Raw genomic sequence first — 17,439 nt, 5'->3', positions numbered from 1 at the left:
TGACATTTTTCTGGTTATGACATCAACAGTTTTAACATGATTTCTTGGAAGCATAGCACATGGAAAATTTTGTATCTGCCCTCCAGGGTGGAAGTGATGCAGAAAATTTACAGAGAGGGTGTGAAATGGAAAATTCATTGTAGTACATTATCACCTCTGTAATCTGATTATTTTAAAATAATTCAGGTTTATTCATGCAGCTGGGAGACTCAAATATATTGGTTCACACTTTCAGCATCTCTACTGAGTAATAAGGTTATGCCCTTAGAGTAAGAGAATCCTAAGTGTCTTATGTGAGAGCAGTGACTCTGATGGCAGAACCCTCGTGCTCTTGAGAAACAACAGCTTCTTCTTGACCTAACATAATGAGGCCCAGGAAACTAATAGCTTACATAGGTAGCTACCACTTTTGAAGGGTTAAATACATGATTCCAACAATCCCTGAGCTAAGAGGCATCAGATTCACATAATGGCTTTCCCTTACGTTTACTTCCTCAAGGTCTGATAAAAGTCCTACTCTCCTTAGGTCACTGTACTATTGGACATAGATGTTTTACACCCTATGCTTGATCACAGGCAAAGAAACTTAACCGCTATATCACCTGAAAGGCAACATGCTGTCTCCCTACTCTACTTCTACCAAAGATAAAAGGTCAATAGATCAAAAGGAATTGATCCATACTGACTTCAAATTACATTAATTTAACTTTTGAGATGCACTTCTGGCCAAGAACTCAAACCTTTTCTTGCACTGTTGCAAGTTCTGGCTTTTACAACTGTATGAGAGGATAGTAACACTTCAGCATTTGAAAGCTAATTAACTAGACTGAGAGCTGTCTGGCTGCTCTCAATTTTCTGTCAGTCCTTCGTTAACATTTTTACACTTGTCAAGTTCTTTAACTGGATATAATAGAAGAACGGATTTCAGAGCACATCAGAACTCAAAGTTATATACCCTATAGCCAAAGCCACCCAAATGTAGAAAAGCAAGGAAAAAACTAGAATGCGAGACAGGAGTTTCTAATTAGTTTGTCTTGCCTAGGTTCTCTCTTATGTAGTTATATTGCCATTTATTTCTTTTCCAACTATTGCTCATCATACAACACACACGAAAATAGATCCTAGTAGGATGAGACACTCTTTATGGTTATTTCCCTCCTAGACTTTATTGCATTACCAACTAAACTATGTGGATATTGTGACAGTTTTCTCCATTCCCAGATCTCCAGGTACTCTGCAAACAATGGACCAGATCTGCCACTCTCACTAACCAGAACCACACTCTGAAGGGTTGGGGTTTCCCCCCCACCCTTCTTTTATATTTCAACACACAAAGCAGTAGAATCCAGCACCATGGCCTTAATTGCCAATATCGCTCTGAAATCCTATAATATGCCTATTTTACTGCTGGGGAGCACAGGGAATGCAACAAATTAAGAGCAAGATTTTCGAAGGTGACCACTACCTCTGTAGTCTCTTAGGTGGTTGGTCAGAGACCCTTAAAACCCAGTTATGAAGAGAGTCACATGCCCACAATCCCAGCTGAATCTGAAAGGACCTGAAGAATTCAAATTTAAGTTTAAATAAATATTCAGAGGTCACTCTAAGTTCTGGAGAGAAGCAATCTGCCCAACACAAGTCATCTTTGGAAACGATGGAGAAACATCCATATCTGATACAGCATAGACCACAAGATCATCACTCTAAGCAGTCTCACAAGTCTAGCTTGGACTGGAACATCCACTTTGTTTAAATAAAGAAGGAAGAAACTGTTAGCCAACCACCAAGTGAGTTAATCAACTTTACCAGTCACTCTAGAACTTCTGCCTAATCTGAGTTAGAAAATATGGAATTAAATTAACAAGAGAAAGAAGGCAGAAAAGAAAAAACACTTGCTTTTTCTTTAGCTTCATTGACAGACTGAAATGGCATCCAGACTGCAGTGAGCCTGTTATTAATGATTCCTTTCCCAGCTTGACATTAAATTAAAATCTTCAACAGACCAACCATCTTTCAAGTAATTAAAAGGTAAATACACCACCCTGCATGTCAAACAGCACTCACTCTTGACCTGAATCTACAAGCACATAATACAGCCTTCCCTCAGCATTTTCATTTATTTAATAAGCTACAGAAAAAACATGTACTTGCTGCTGTAATATACATTTTCACTATCTCCTTCCCCCATCCTCCTCTTTCTTTTGACAACAATCAGAGATCAGGGAACAATTTGCAGAAGAAACATAGTTGTTACTTATCACAGGAGGCCCAAATACACATTTTTAATCATGACAACTGATTTATTGTGTGATTTATTGTGTTCCAGCAGTATGACCCATCTACTTCCCAGCAAGCACTACTACCCTATTATGCTTTCTTCCCATGATTACTGGTATCATCCCAAAGTAAAACTACTTGAACCCTAAGAACTATTATCATCAGTAAAGACCTTGCTCATTGAACCAGTGCAATGAAGCCCCTACCCTATTGTCCACAAGACCATGGAAACAATTAACATGAGATTCCATTTTCAGTATCTTTCAATACAAAAATCTTCTCTTTCATATTATCAGGAGTACACTGAATTCTGTCTGTCTTTATCATTCTTTGAAATATCTGCTTTGTTTTCTCTTGCAAAATCATTCTCCTGCCTCTCTGTCCCATGCAATCCACTCTATTAACAGCAAGTTTCCACTACATGTAATTATGGCATGCCTTATCCTAGTCTTCTTTCTGCTGAAGAGTTTGGCCTATTTTCTATTTCTACTAATGGTGACACAAACTGCTTGTTTTCCTGGAAAGACCTTTCCCTCCTCTTCACAGAATAAACTTTTAGCCCCAGTCCATCACTTAATATATTTCTTATAGAAACCAACTGTCCATGATTACATCATGAAGACTACTCAAGAATGAAGAGGTTTCTAGATCAAAGGGAAACAGAAGGCATGGCTTTTATTGCTGTATCTTGGACTGATGTTCAGTTAACCATCACATCTCAAAAATGTCTACAGAGCAAACATGACCTCCCATGGTGGGAGGAAATTTTTTTTTTCCAAAACATTACTTAAAGTTTCTTCAATAAGTGATTAGGTATCCTGGTTTCAGCTGGGATAGAGTTAATTGTCTTCCTAGTAGCTGGTACAGTGCTATGTTTTTGAGTTAGGTATGAGAAGAATGTTGATAACACTGATGTTTTCAGCTGTTGCTAAGTAATGTTTAGACTAAGTCAAGGATTTTTCAGCTTCTCATGCCCAGCCAGCAAGAAGGCTGGAGGGGCACAAGAAGTTGGGAGGGGACACAGCCAGGGCAGCTGACCCAAAGTGGCCAACGGGAACCTTGTGATGTCACGTCTAGTATATAAACTGGGGGGAGTGGGGGGGAATCGCTGCTCAGGGACTAACTGGGCATCAGTCAGCGGGTGGTGAGCAATTGTATTGTGCATCACTTGCATATTCCAATCCTTTTATTGTTACTATTGTCATTTTATTAGTGTTATCATTATTAGTTTCTTCCTTTCTGTCCTATTAAACGATTCTTATCTCAACCCACAAGTTTTACTTCTTTTCCCGATTCTCTCCCCCATCCCACTGGGTGGGGGGGAGTGAGTGAGCGGCTGCGTGGTGCTTAGTTGCTGGCTGGGGTTAAACCATGGCATTAGGCAAGAATATTTTAAAGGATACTGCAATAATTAGACACTACTATCTCAAGTTGAACAAGCTACTGTACAAACAATAAAGCATTCTTGATAAATATAACACACACACAAAAAAATCACTTATAAGCCTAAGTGTTTCAAATAGATTAAACTAGAAACAAAGATTCTCCTTTCTCCATCTCAAAACCCCTCTTTCAAACCCCTTCAGAGTTGAGTTTGTACTGCGACATCTGGGATAGCTTCATAAAACTAAGGACACGAGTAGCAGACTTAGTGTCTTTGCTACTGCTTCTAAAGTTAAAAAAACGAAAACAGTACAAAACCCAAAATAATCTCAGTTGACTCTATTTACTCATGTATTCAGCTTCTTAAACACAAGCTTAACAGGCAGAATAATACTTCCAAAGCTCAGGACATAAATGAAGACTGAATTATTCTTTTAAATCAAATCCCCTCATTCAGAAACTTCTATTAAAGCCTTTTCACTACAACTAACAAGACAGCTCAACTTATGATAATCATCTCACTTCCTCCCCCTTTTCTTCTTTCAGTACTTGCATAAAACTGTGCTATTTTATCTCTTTTCTTGTTCTCCTAGGTCTTTTGGAACATTTTATTTTCAACAGTCAACAAGCTTGGAGGAGTACTATGCTGACATTCAACTGTTTATAATGGTAACTGCATCTGCCAGCAGCATCACACCACGTTCTTGATTAAAGAATTTGTAGCACCTCTGTGTGAGAAGGAAGAGGAGTCATCTCCCTGACACTAGAGCAGATATTCACTGCAGCCCATGGAGGATCCATGCCAGAACAGATAGATACTTTGTGAAGGAACTGCAGCCCATGGAGAACCCACACTGGAGCAAGACAAAAGTGCAAAAGGGAAGAAACAGCAGAGAAGAAATGTTATGTACTGACCATGCTCCCCCTTGTGCTGCATTGCTCACGGGGAGTAGAGGAGTCTGGAGTGAAGGAGTGAAGCTAGGCAAGGGAAAGGGGGGGAGGAAAGGTGTTGTTTTAATGTATGTCTTTTTGTTTCTCACTACCCATATCTATTTTAATTGGCAATAACTTAATTTTCCCCAAGTGGATTCTGTTTTGCCCATGACAGTAATTGGTAAGCAATCTCCTTGTCTTTATCTTGACTCACAAGCCTTCTCATCCTATTCTCCCCCTGTACCTATCCCACTAAGGAGTGGGAGTGAGTGTCCTGGTTTCAGCTGGGATAGAGTTAACTGTCTTCCTAGTAGCAGGTACAGTGCTATGTTTTGAGTTCAGTATGAGAAGAATGTTGATAACACTGATGTTTTCAGTTGTTGCTAAGTAGTGTTTAGACTAAGTCAAGGATTTTTCAGCTTCTCATGCCCAGCCAGCGAGAAAGCTGGAGGGGCACAAGAAGTTGGCACAGGACACAGCCAGGGCACCTGACCCAAAGTGGCCAACATATGATGTCACATCTAGTATATAAACTGGGGGGAGTGGGGGTGGGGGGAATCGCCGCTCAGGGACTAACTGGGTGTCGATGGGCAGGTGGTGAGCAATTGCCCCGTGCATCATTTGTACATTCCAATCCTTTTATTACTACTGTTGTCATTTTATTAGTGCTATCATTATCATTATTAGTTTCTTCTTTTCTGTTCTATTAAACCATTCTTATCTCATCCCACGAGTTTTACTTCTTTTTCCTGATTTTCTCCCCCATCCCACTGGATGTGGGGGGAGTAAGTGAGTGGCTGCGTGGTACTTAGTTGCTGGCTGGGGTTAAACCACGACAGTGAGTGAGCAGTTGGGTGGGTGTTTGGCCCTTAGCCAAGGCCAACCCACAACTGATGCCTTGAGTAAAGGCTGGAGTTAGAAGACTCCATTGTATTTTAATTTGTGCTCGCTTAAGCAACTTTGAAACTTGTGACATATAAGAAAACCTTGAAGTTTGTTAACAGTATGCACAAATAGATAAGAAGCCTTAAGTTCTGCTGAGCTTTGTGATTAAAACCTACCAGGGCCAGCTAACTAGGAAGAAGAGATAAACAGCGGGGATGACCTGCACTGCACATGCCTTAAAGGAGAGTTCAGTTAGCGGACACCAAGAAAATGACCACCAGAGAGTTTTGAAGACCCCAAAAGACCACCGACCCATTTAGTAGTGCATGCCCAAAAGGGCAGACACTATGTAAATAATTTCTGGGAAATAACATGAATATGTATGACAATTCTGGGAAATGTAATGAATATGTATATATTAGAACAAGATAAACTTTGCTTGCTGTAGGTAACGGTATGCACGCTAGGAGGAACTATATCCCCCATGCATCCAGCGCTGCAATAAAGAATGCCTGCTTTCTAAAACTCCAAAATTGAGTCTTAGAGAGTTTCTTCGACTGGCTTTTCTGGTAACACAACAGTGTTAAACAAACCATTCAGTTCTGTCATTAGCAGAACAGTTTTTATCTGGAACAAGTTTACAAAATGGACTATTTCAGTCCAATAGAGAGAATCTTCCATTAAAATGTTTATATGACTTCCCATTATGATGCACTGTAAGTACAAAACAACATCTAGAACAACCAAATAACTAAGACACAAAAACATTTTACAACTTAACATTCTTTGTAGACTGTTCCTGATCTGTCAGAAGAGGATCTCCTTCCTCTACAATATTTCAAATTATTCTTTTCAATATTTCAGTGGGTTGGTTTTTTTTAAATTATACATCTATATTTTTTGTCTGTACTTTTGGTTAGTGATGGTTTCATAATAGCACAAAGCTAGCTAATGAATATTACATAGATATTCACCAATTTCACAGATTTGTCCTTTTCCCCCACAGTTTCATACTATAAAGCAGTGTTTTGCTTATTTGAGGTTATCTGCCAAGAACACGCAGAGAATGTGTTACTGCAAATTAGAACAATCTCAAATAATATTGTAATCCTACAGGTTTTATTTGTAAACCTGTCATAGTTTAACCCCAGCCAGCACAGTGGGATGGGGGAGAGAATCGGAAAAAAAAAGTAAAACTCATGGGTTGAGATAAGAACAGTTTAATAGAACAGAAAAGAAGAAACTAATAATGATAACACTAATAAAATGACAATAGTAACAATAAAAGGATTGGAATATACAAATGAGGCACAATGCAATTGCTCACCACCCGCTGACTGATGCCCAGTTAGTCCCCGAGCAGCAATCCCCCCCACCCCCCCACTCCCCCCAGTTTATATACTAGATGTGACATCACATGGTATGGAATATCCCCTTGGCCACTTTGGGTCAGCTGCCCTGGCTGCGTCCCCTCCCAACTTCTTGTGCCCATCCAGCCTTCTTGCTGGCTGGGCATGAGAAGCTGAACAATCCTTGACTTAGTCTAAACATTACTTAGCAACAGCTGAAAACATCAGTGTTATCAACATTCTTCTCATACCTAACTCAAAAACATAGCACTGTACCAGCTACTAGGAAGACAATTAACTCTATCCCAGCTGAAACCAGGACAAAACCAAAAACCATCAGAGGAATAGAGTATTTATACTTGTTCCTGGGAGTTCCAAACTTTAAAAAATATCTGTTTTTTTTTTTTTTAAGTAACCTTCCTCAAACTGTATCTTGTACTAAAATAAAATTGTAGTGCTTCCAGTTTCCTTTGTAAGCCTAAAAATTCAACTTTTCCATTCTTTACAGCCAAATGTACTCTACATAAATGTTTGGACATCTGACAGATGTTAAAATTCACATCCAATGTTTCTTAGCTAGCTCTTTTACAATCCACTCATGGCTTCCAACCATCAATCTTCCTTTAAGTCAAAGGCCATAACACTATTAAATTTAGTTCTATCTTTAGTGAATTATAATAATCATTCAAAAAAAACCCCAAACAACCCCCAATACTTCTGCTTGCAGTAGCTCTACTTTCCATCCATCATCCAATTATGTACTCGCATTCTTCATATCCTAATCACCCATACACAACATTTTTTACTTTCCCCCATATATCTAAACTTAATTTCAAATTGATGGAAGAAATAAACGCTAAGTGCATCCTTTTCAGGACATGGTTTAGTGGGCATGGTGGTGTTGGGTTGATGGTTGGACTTAATGATCTCAGAGGTCTTTTCCAAACTTAATGATTCTATTCTATTCTATATTTAAATCCAACATTTCTCAACAATGTAATTAATTACAAGTCTAATGATAACATATAAGAAAATCAGTTGTTTAAAATACTGTTTTTAAGTGGTGATCTGTGGACTATTTCTAATGGGCCTAAAAAAGGTAATCAAGAAATTCAAGTTCATATACTATAGAATAAATTATGAATGCAGAGTTTCTAAAAGGGCTAGCACTGTGGAAAGCTTCTGAATGTCCACAAATCAAAAGCTATTACAAACCATTGGTTTGAACCAAAAAAATTAATGTCCAATTGCAAAATTCATGAACTAATGGTGACTAGCATTTTTCAATACCATCTTTCCAAAGTTCCTTTAGCTCACTGGTTTGTAAAATTAAAAAAAAAAAAAAAAAAAAAGTCTTTTAGCTAGTCTTCTGACAGCAAGGTAAACTTCAATTTCAGTCATGATATAATTACAGCAAGCAACATCATTAGCAGAAATTATGAGACTGAGACTGAAATCTCTTTAGAGAACAATGAGGAATACCCTCATGGAAGTGAAACCACATTCACCACAACTCAAACATTATATCTGTTGTGATGACCTTTGGTTTTCTAGGGTGTCTGTCACCAGGTGCAAGGAATATATAGGCCCTCCCATAAAGATCTTAATCTTAAATCTCATTTGCTCTCGGATAGCACATTTCAGGTTCAAGTGCAATGCATCTGTACATCACGTTATAGCACTAGCACTGAGTTGATCTCTCAAAATATGAGGCAATTAACAATAAATAAATATCTAAGAATACTCTATACATAACAGAGAGGATGGGCATTTAGAATCTGACCCAAACCAACACAGTTCAGTGAGGAACTTTTAATTTCCTTCAATGGGTGCTGATTTAGGCCCATACTAAGATTGGCAAATCGCATCCATCACCATCACATCAGGAAAAAAGTTAATTTTTCCCCTCTTCACTCAGTCACAGTGTAACATTAAATATACATGAAATTGTATTTTCCACAGCCCACCTCACAAAGGGCTTTATTTCAAAGTATGTTATATTATATATAGAACAATTTCTTGCTAGACAAAATAAAACGAGCATTAATTTCACCTTGCAGCAGCTGGAATTCTAAAGTTCATCACTAACCACTACCAACTTTCTATTGGTGCATGCATGGAAGCATGTTTACTTGTATTCATTCGCTGGTCTCTCATCCTATCATTTCTACCATACATACAATCTATATTTCACATTTCCTCTTGAGCTCTTCTGAGTACTTTCCCCATGGAGTTGCACTTTAAGATGCTCAGACACTAACGCATTTAATTTGAAATTTTGAGGAACCGTATCTACTATGCAACCAATGTGCAAATTGATGTTGGTGGGAAAAAAAGTAAGGCCACATGTGAGACCACCCTAAACTATTCCAGATGAAAAAGTAGGTTTAAAAAAAAAAAAAAAAGACTTCCTGTTCAAATGCCATGACATAAAAGCTTCCAGCAACATCCTTGTTATGCTTTTCAAAAAAGCATATTGTAAGACACCAAAAAAGAGCACCATGAAAGTTCCCATCCCCCCCCCCCAAGGAATTGGGCATTTTATGGTACTGAGAAGCTTCCTGAAAGCTTTCTAGTATTATAAATATGCAACCTAGTGAGTGAAAGAAAACGTTCCATATTAAAGTACATCCAGAAAAACAGAATGCTTTTAAGCATCAGAAGGTAAAACGCCAAAACTCAGGCCATCGTCACCACATAGAAAGAATGAGATTTCATTATGTTCTCTGGAAGAACCTGAGCAGCCTCAGGCTACAAGCACTTGCCTCCAAATATTATATGTACTACACACACATGCTATTTCTTTAGCTAACTGATCAAACCCTTAAATCCTATTAACTTTAACCAAAGAAAAATATATAGAAAAGTGACCTCAACGTGAAAGCATAAGAGCATAAGAGTTAAAAACAACAAAATAAAAGTTTTTCCTCTATGTTAAGGACAATCCAGACAATTTCCTCCAGTTCTCATTTCCTGATAGCATGAAATCAGAAAGAATACCCATCACAGTCTTGTACATTGAAAAACTTTAGAAATCCGGGGGGGGGGGGGGAGTGCCAGCAAATCTTAAAAAAATATTTAAAAATTGAGAGATCCATAACGTTAGGAGCACTTCCCACCTCAGCTTTGTCTACTGGAAGCCCGCTTGCTCTCCTCCATTTTCTGGTGGAGCTAGAGAACATGACATGGCTTACCTGACTCAGATCACAGCTCTCTGCCAAATTAGTCACTTCCTCTTATACATGCAAGCAGCTTCATGACACACACACACACACAGAGTCACACAAAAGTAGCAGTAGAAAGCACTCAAACTTGAAGGTCTTTCTGTTTCCAAACATTAGAAAACGAACGCAAAGCCCCCCCCGCCCCTTGGCGGCGGCCGGGGGGGCGGGAGGAGGAATCTTAACAGATCACATCTATAGAAAACTCCAGGATGATCTGTGTGTAGGATAGAAACCACAATGTTAAGGGGGGGGGGGGGGGGGAGTGAGTTTACTCCAAAAGACATAAAAAGACCGTAGAATGCATGCGTGTATGGGAGAGAAGCTTTGTGTTGTGGAGTCTAAACCGAAACCAAAGCAAACAGCTTACAAATGGAGGACAGGGAGATAAAGAAATTGAAAGAGGGAGAGAGAGAGAGAAAGCTGCTCCGGGTGATGGAGAAAGGCGCGGGAAAATACTCTTTCCTTGGATGACTTAGAGACATCAGGGGACCGAACAAGAAGTGAGCTTCTTCCTTTCTTCCCTTCCTTTCTTTCACGAAAAGGGAGCAAAAGCGTGTGTAATGGCTTCTGCTCCCCAGCTGAACGCTGTCGTCCTCCTCCAAACAACGTCCTTCAAAGAAACCACTGCCCCCCCCCCGCACACCCAAGACGGAGCTAGAAGCCCTCACATCCCAATATCAGGAGAGCGGGGGGGGGGAAGCATATATATCTGTGTGAGGGACCAGCTTTGCAAAAGGGGAAGGTGGGGGGGGGAACGGGACAAAAACAGAAAGAAGGTCACCCGATTGCCTGAGTCGTGCCATCACGGAGCTTTTCTCTCCTCTGTGGCTCTCCCGTCTCTGATCCAAGTTCACACACACAGCACCATCCAGACGCGCGCACACACACACGAGCGCGCCCAAACACCCCCTCCCCAAAAGCTCTGCTCGTATCTTACTTATGTCTCCATATCCCCCTACAAAAAATAATTAACCGTTTTCCTCCTCCCACTACCAGCACCTCCTCCTTCATGCAAGAGACTTCTCTCTTAAAACACGCCACTTTTTTTTTTTTCCCTTTTTTTTTCCCCCACTTTCTTCCTCTTTCCTCCCCTGGCCGAATGAATGGATTTCACAGAAACATGGTGGAAAAAACGGCATACACACACGCACACGCGAATGAAAGAATCTCTCTCATGCCAAACCAGAGATGGGTTTTGCTTGCAAAAACTTACAGGAGCGTCCCGACGCCACTGCCACCTCCTTCTCTCTGCCTAGCTCTTCCTGTTATTGCTGTGGAAGTTGCTTTGTGAGCCTCGTGCTCCTTGGCAGGCAATGGAGGATCGCCATCTTTTCCCTGATTTCCCCCCCCCCCCCTTCTTTCACTGGTTTGCTGCGGATGACCTGAGATATCTGTGTCTCTCTCACATTCTGTTTTTCTGAATAATGATCTACCAGGGGAAGAGAAATAAGACAATCTCCTCTCCTACCACACAAAATGCAAGAGCACCAGGGGGTGCAAAGATCCTTTCTAACAACAACAACGTGTAGGGGAAGAGGAGGAAAAAGAAAGAAAACAGAAGAGGAAAGAAGAAAGAGCAAGAATAAAAAGGAGTAAAGAGAGGAGGAGAGGAGGGAAGAAAGAAGAAAACAAGGAAGAGATCGATGAGGCAGAACAGATGTAAGAGAAGATGGTAGAGATGGGAGGTTTTGAAAATGAAGGACATTAAAAGGAGGAAGATGGTAACAAAAAGTTAAGGTTTGGGGCACTGAGTCACTCACAGGCCAGGAAGGAGGAGAAGAAAGGGGGAAAGATCTAAAGAACCCTTTTCAAGCTGTTGCATTCTCAAAGCTTCCTGTACAGGGGCGCTCAGCAGCTCCTGCAGTACTGGGGGAGCTGCTCGGGAGGAGCACTATGCTAGGTCATAGCTCTTCCAGCCATGGCAAAAAATGGTTTCTGCATGCAGATCTGCCCCTGAGGTGATCCCTCAGACACATCCATATAGAAGCTAATCTTCCATAAGCAAGTTTTTTTACCCTATAAAATGGGGTGGAGGCATAATGGGTGCTGGAGGTTGCAAAATATAAAACCAGATCTACCACGTGGCCAGTTTCAAATTCCCCTTTGATATAGAGAACGAACTGCTAATTGCTTAATGATTGTCTCTCTGTAACTTTACATACCAAAGACTAGTGCTCGTCAAGGATTAAGCCTGTCAGAGACTGGTACTTGGGAGTGATGAGCAAGAAGGAACCATGAACAATCACAAAACTTAATTAAATGTTTGATAAATTTACGATCTTGTCGAGAAGGCTCAAGTAGAGGCCTTGCTTGAATAGATAGGGCCAGAAAAGATAAGAACTCCTGCCTTTGTTCTCGTCCTTGTAGATAATTTAGCTTAAACTAACCATATGGTTTTTACACCACTAATGAGAACTTAGATAATAAGAGCACTAACGAGCACTGATGTATCAAAACATGTAAAAGACCATACTGTGCAGAATCACCTGAGGAGGGTCAAATAGCGGACAAGTGAGGAAGACTATGGAAGACCACCAGAGGACTCCTGAAGACCACCAGAGACCTTCAATGCGCCTGCGTAAAGGACATTTGCATATGCTAATAGTTTCCCGGAAAACTAATGAATATGTATAACATTTCTCGGAAATCTAGTGAATATGTATGTAGAACATGTATTTAACCTGCACAATTAGACCTGACGGTGTGCATGATAGGTGGAGCGATCCCCCGTGCATCCAGCGCTGCCAATAAAGAATACCTACTTAATAGTTAATCAAACTATTGAGTCAATTTCTCTGAATCACCTTCCAACTTATATTTGATGTAGAGAAAAGAAATTCAAAGTGTCCATTTCTGGCATGTATTTTGAAGTCTTCTCCCAGAAATAAAGACAGGGTCATCTCTAATTTTTTGTCTCATAAGCATGTAGAAGAATACTACCAAGCACCAAAAATATTTCCTAGATTTGTGAAATGTTTTGGCTGCAAAATACAATAAGCAATCCTATTTAAAACAACAGGCCTTCCAACCCCAAGTTTCTGCACTTTTGTGACTGATCATTTAAAACTGTGGAAAGTAACAATCAAGGTTCATAATGAAATGGTGCCATTGTGATGGAGGTAAAAAAGCAAAGACAAAGCTGCTGTAGTCTGAATTCTTATTGTGTTGCTTGCATTAATAATAATCATTGTCCTGAGGTACCTCTTTTGCACATCTTCACACACACACACACATTTCTTCCTACAGCAGCATCAAATTCTTTCCAATTTTACATCTAACACTGGAGAGCATGTGTGTGTGTGGAGGAGATTAGGGGTTATATGCATACTCACCAAAACAATGTATGGGAGTGAGGAAAAAATTTGAGCACAAGGGCATGACTAGTATTGGAATATTGCTGGGATTTCTTGAGCCCTCAAGCACTGCAATTTATATTGATGGAAGAGAGATTAGAACCATAAAGCTTCTGTCACAGTGAAGGGGAAGATCCCTCCTCTGGTCTGAGGAAGTTTTATCTGAGTGGTGAAGCTGAGATAATCTTAAAGGAGCCCAGATTTTATTGGCCACAGAAGAGATTGGGTACATTAAAACTACCCCAGCTCAGTTACAGACCAAATTGTAGCGAGTACAAAGCACATAAACAGGGTCTCTCCCATTAAATCTTTCTTTGAGCCATACAAGTTGATTACTAAACAGGAACAAATTCTTATCCCTCCTTCCCTTTCTGTCCTTCCCCTCTCCCTTCAACAAAGGGTTGTAAGAAATAGGAGGAAGAATAATTTCTGGGCAGAAGGAGCACTGTTGGATTTAACAAATTTAAGGAGGGATTGTCTTTACAGCTGCCAGAACATGCACGTGTTCTGCCTGCAATTTTCTATAAATCATCCTCTTCACAGTAAGAGAGCGCCTGGGCTTTGCAATCTTTGATGTACCATCAGCACCAAGGCATATAATTTGCTTCTTTGTCTTTTAATATTACATTTTAAATTAAAAAACAAACAAAACCCCACAACCACAAACCCAAAACACCTGACTTCTATCAAGCTACCCTCCAGGGAAACAATCCTATTTCAAAATGAAGGCTCTTGTGAGAACCTGGCATCAAGCGTAGGAAAAAAGGTCTTCATGGAGGTAGTCTGGAAATGTTTCAATACTCTCTCTCCCCTTCCTCCCACTAGTTCCAGGGAATCAAATGCATTCGTGATCTTCCCATTAGCTCTCCTTTAAAACATGGTCGAGTTTTGCAAGGAGTTTTCTCTCACAGAAGCCAAGCGCTTCCTCATGGATATTGGGAGGAAATTTTTTCAACATGGGTAAATTAATCCATAATTTCCTTCTGGGGAGTTTCTTCCATCTCACGCTAGTTCTGAAGACTGTTAGCCCATGCTCCACCAAAGAGCAGTCACAGTAGAAAAAAAGGAAAGAAAAGTTAAAAGAACTCTACAGGACTGTGCATGGCACTGATTTTATATGGAAACCTGTATTTCTAATACTTGCTCTGTTCACCTAAATTCTTGCAGAGGTATTAACAGTTTCAAGAGAGCTACTGCTCCCAGATTAAACAACTACATAGTAAATGCAGGGGTTTCCCTAGATTGCAGCTTGAAGTCCCACTGGTTTTAGCTGCTGAACTTGCAAGTATGGCCAAATAGAGGAAGCTCAGAGTAATGCTGGTGCAACAACAATGCCAGTATGCCAGAGCACACAGCCTGCCTGCTGAGCAGAAGTGCCAAAAGGTGACAAAGTTCATGCTCCATGCAGTATTAGTGCTACTAATGGTAGCTCCACCCTCCATGTTACTTCTCTTAGGTTCAGCACACCAATCTTCCTTGATGTTGCTAACATCTAAGGTTGCAGGTTATGTTGCTTAGGGAATTATTATGGAACCAATTCCTTACATGTCCACTGCATTCCACCCTGGAGGTTTACCTTCCCTCAAGGGCGGGGAGGGCAACATGTCAATAAGTCACTTCTAGCAATCACTCCACAGCTGTAGAATAAAAGAACACTATACCTTTAATTTGAAGCGGGGAAAACTATAGCCCAATAGAAATTATGGTAGATAAGCAACTACCAGTAATAGTCTGGGGGAAGAACTTTGGAAACTAAATATGTAAATCTAAACTGTATAAATTGCTTTCCCATTTAGGTATAAGGTGTGATAGCTTTGTGGATTACCACCTAGCCCCCATCTTTGCGCAAACATGAATTGGAATAAAATACCTCTGCTCTGTGTGTATATTGGCATCTCGCACACCGGGTAAACAATCCCACTTTTGGGACAACAATACCAGCTACTAGAAAGAAAACTAACTATCCCACCCGAAACCAGGACACCTGATATAATTACACTTAATTACACTTCATATAATTTGGATACTATGCATCCCTTCAGGATTGCTTCGATATGATCAAAAACATAGCACTATACCAGCTACTAGGAAGACAATTAACTCTATCCCAGCTGAAACCAGGACATCCAGTCTCAGATTTTCCACTCCCACGTTCAGTACAACATGATTTAGTTCTTTTTTCCTCTTTTTTTTTAATGCATATATACCAATTTGACATTTAGAATCTACTAAGTCACATTTTTTTTGATTATTACAATGATTCCTCAAAGTAAAGAATAAATCAACATAAGGTACCTCATCCCATTTTTCAGTCCTATGACAAAAAAACATTAATTGTAATATGGTATTATATTTCAAAGTTCCATTTTCTGGCCACTTCTCACCATCCTCTAATCGGTATTGTGGCCACCACTGATTACAATAATGTTTTATCTTTTGTCAGGGGATCCCCACTAAATTTATTTCAATTCTTTAGGATGCATCCTAAGGGAGAGCAGGAGGGTACTTCCTGGGAAGAAGTAGTGCCCATTTCGGTACCAAAAAGAATTTATGAGGGACGTCTCCCTTTGTCTTCTGATGTGTATCCTCCTTGATATGTCTTATGCAGGATCCAAATGCTCACTGCTTTTCAGTAGTCTTCCTCTCCCCCCTTTTTCTAAAAAAAACCAAACCCTCTTTTAAATAGCGTTGCACCGTTGTGTCACTTACCACCTGACTGCAGGAGAGGAGCTAATGGAATCCCTGATCAACAGGGCGGTGTGCACCGGAGTCCACTCAGTTCTTTTCTCCCTGTTGGGTGCAGCAAGACGATCCAGGCAAGACTGTCAGTGTGGTCCCATCTGGGTCACCAGAAAACTGTTGTCCCACAAATGGAGTTAATTTATCCAGTGTGCAAGCCAATAACACACAGAGTCAAAGTATTTTCAAATTAATTTCATTGATGCACATGAATGGGTGCCTGTCTCAAGACAGGACACTCTTGTCTTAAAATTCTCACATTCATACACTTAACTAATACATATTAATTGCTATCTTCCTTAATGATTGGTTCTTTCTTCTTCACCCCTCATGTAAATTAGGGCACAGATTCTGTCTTCTTCCTTCATTGCCTTCTTTTGAGTAGGTGGTATCATTTGAGTAGTTGGTCAATGAGTCGGTAGTTGCGATCTCCCCCTGTAGGAATTACCTTTTACCTACTTCTTCCCTAATCTTGGCAGTTCCAAGCGTTTCTTCAAGGTTTATTGACCAGACCACAATCCATTACCTTTTCTGACATAAACATTCTACATATTTACAAAGCCCCATTGTCTAGTAGTTAGTTCCTAAACCCTAAATCATGTCTAGTTATTGATTCCATATTTTAAATATTAACTAATGGGGGCTGTACACAGGACTTTAGCAGCTCCCTGGTTATTTCAATCATATTATACATATTAATTGATAACAACCCGGTATTTCAGTGTGCCAGGCAAAACCCTGCTGTGTCAGGCACAGAGCCCCTAAAACACACCTTCCCCCTGCACAGGGCTCCTGGCCCAGCCCTGAGTGCGCACAGCCTTGGGGCACATGCAGCACTCAGGTGACCCTCCCCAGGGCCCAAGCAGGTGCCACCATCCGGGACATCCCCAGCTGTCATTCACACACTGTCCCCAGCATGGTCTGGGGACAATTTCAGACATTCAATTTCAGATGCCAATGCAGATGGAGATGCTATTGAAGATGCAGGTACCTTTGCAGACACCATTGCAGACTCAGACACCATTGCAGGTGCAGGTGCTGTTGAAGATTCCTTTGAAGATACCGGCATCAATGCCACTGGGGATAGTGTTGCAGATGCAGATACCACTGCAGATGACATTGCAGATGCAAGTACAATTGCAGATGCAATTGCCTTTGGAGTTGCTGTTGAAGATGCTGATGCCAGACACTGATGCAGATATTCCCTGTACCTTCAATGGTATGTGTAGCACTACCTGTATGTGTAATGGCACCTCTATCTGTAATGGTACCCCTCTCAGGAATGATATCAGGGTC

The 17,439-nt window shown here is 40.4% G+C and overlaps 1 protein-coding gene across 6 annotated transcripts in view; it reads right to left on the bottom strand.

Moving 5' to 3' along the window:
- Window positions 1-11,408, bottom strand: part of LOC138683372 (zinc finger protein 462-like) — a 121,377-nt gene extending 109,969 nt beyond the window's left edge. For 3 of the 6 annotated variants that reach the window (XR_011322942.1, XM_069775076.1, XM_069775078.1), the window contains exon 1: window positions 11,265-11,408. The gene's annotated coding sequence lies outside the window, so the exon portion shown is untranslated. The remainder of the gene's footprint in view (window positions 1-11,264) is intronic. The other 3 variants (XM_069775072.1, XM_069775074.1, XM_069775077.1) reach the window with 1 other exon arrangement.
- Between the last annotated feature and the right edge of the window lie 6,031 nt (window positions 11,409-17,439).

The sequence above is a fragment of the Haliaeetus albicilla genome, chromosome W (genome assembly GCF_947461875.1).
Source record: "Haliaeetus albicilla chromosome W, bHalAlb1.1, whole genome shotgun sequence".
Lineage (NCBI taxonomy): Eukaryota > Metazoa > Chordata > Aves > Accipitriformes > Accipitridae > Haliaeetus > Haliaeetus albicilla.
Note: the sequence above shows the minus strand (reverse complement) of the source record. Positions and strands in the feature narration are given on the sequence as shown.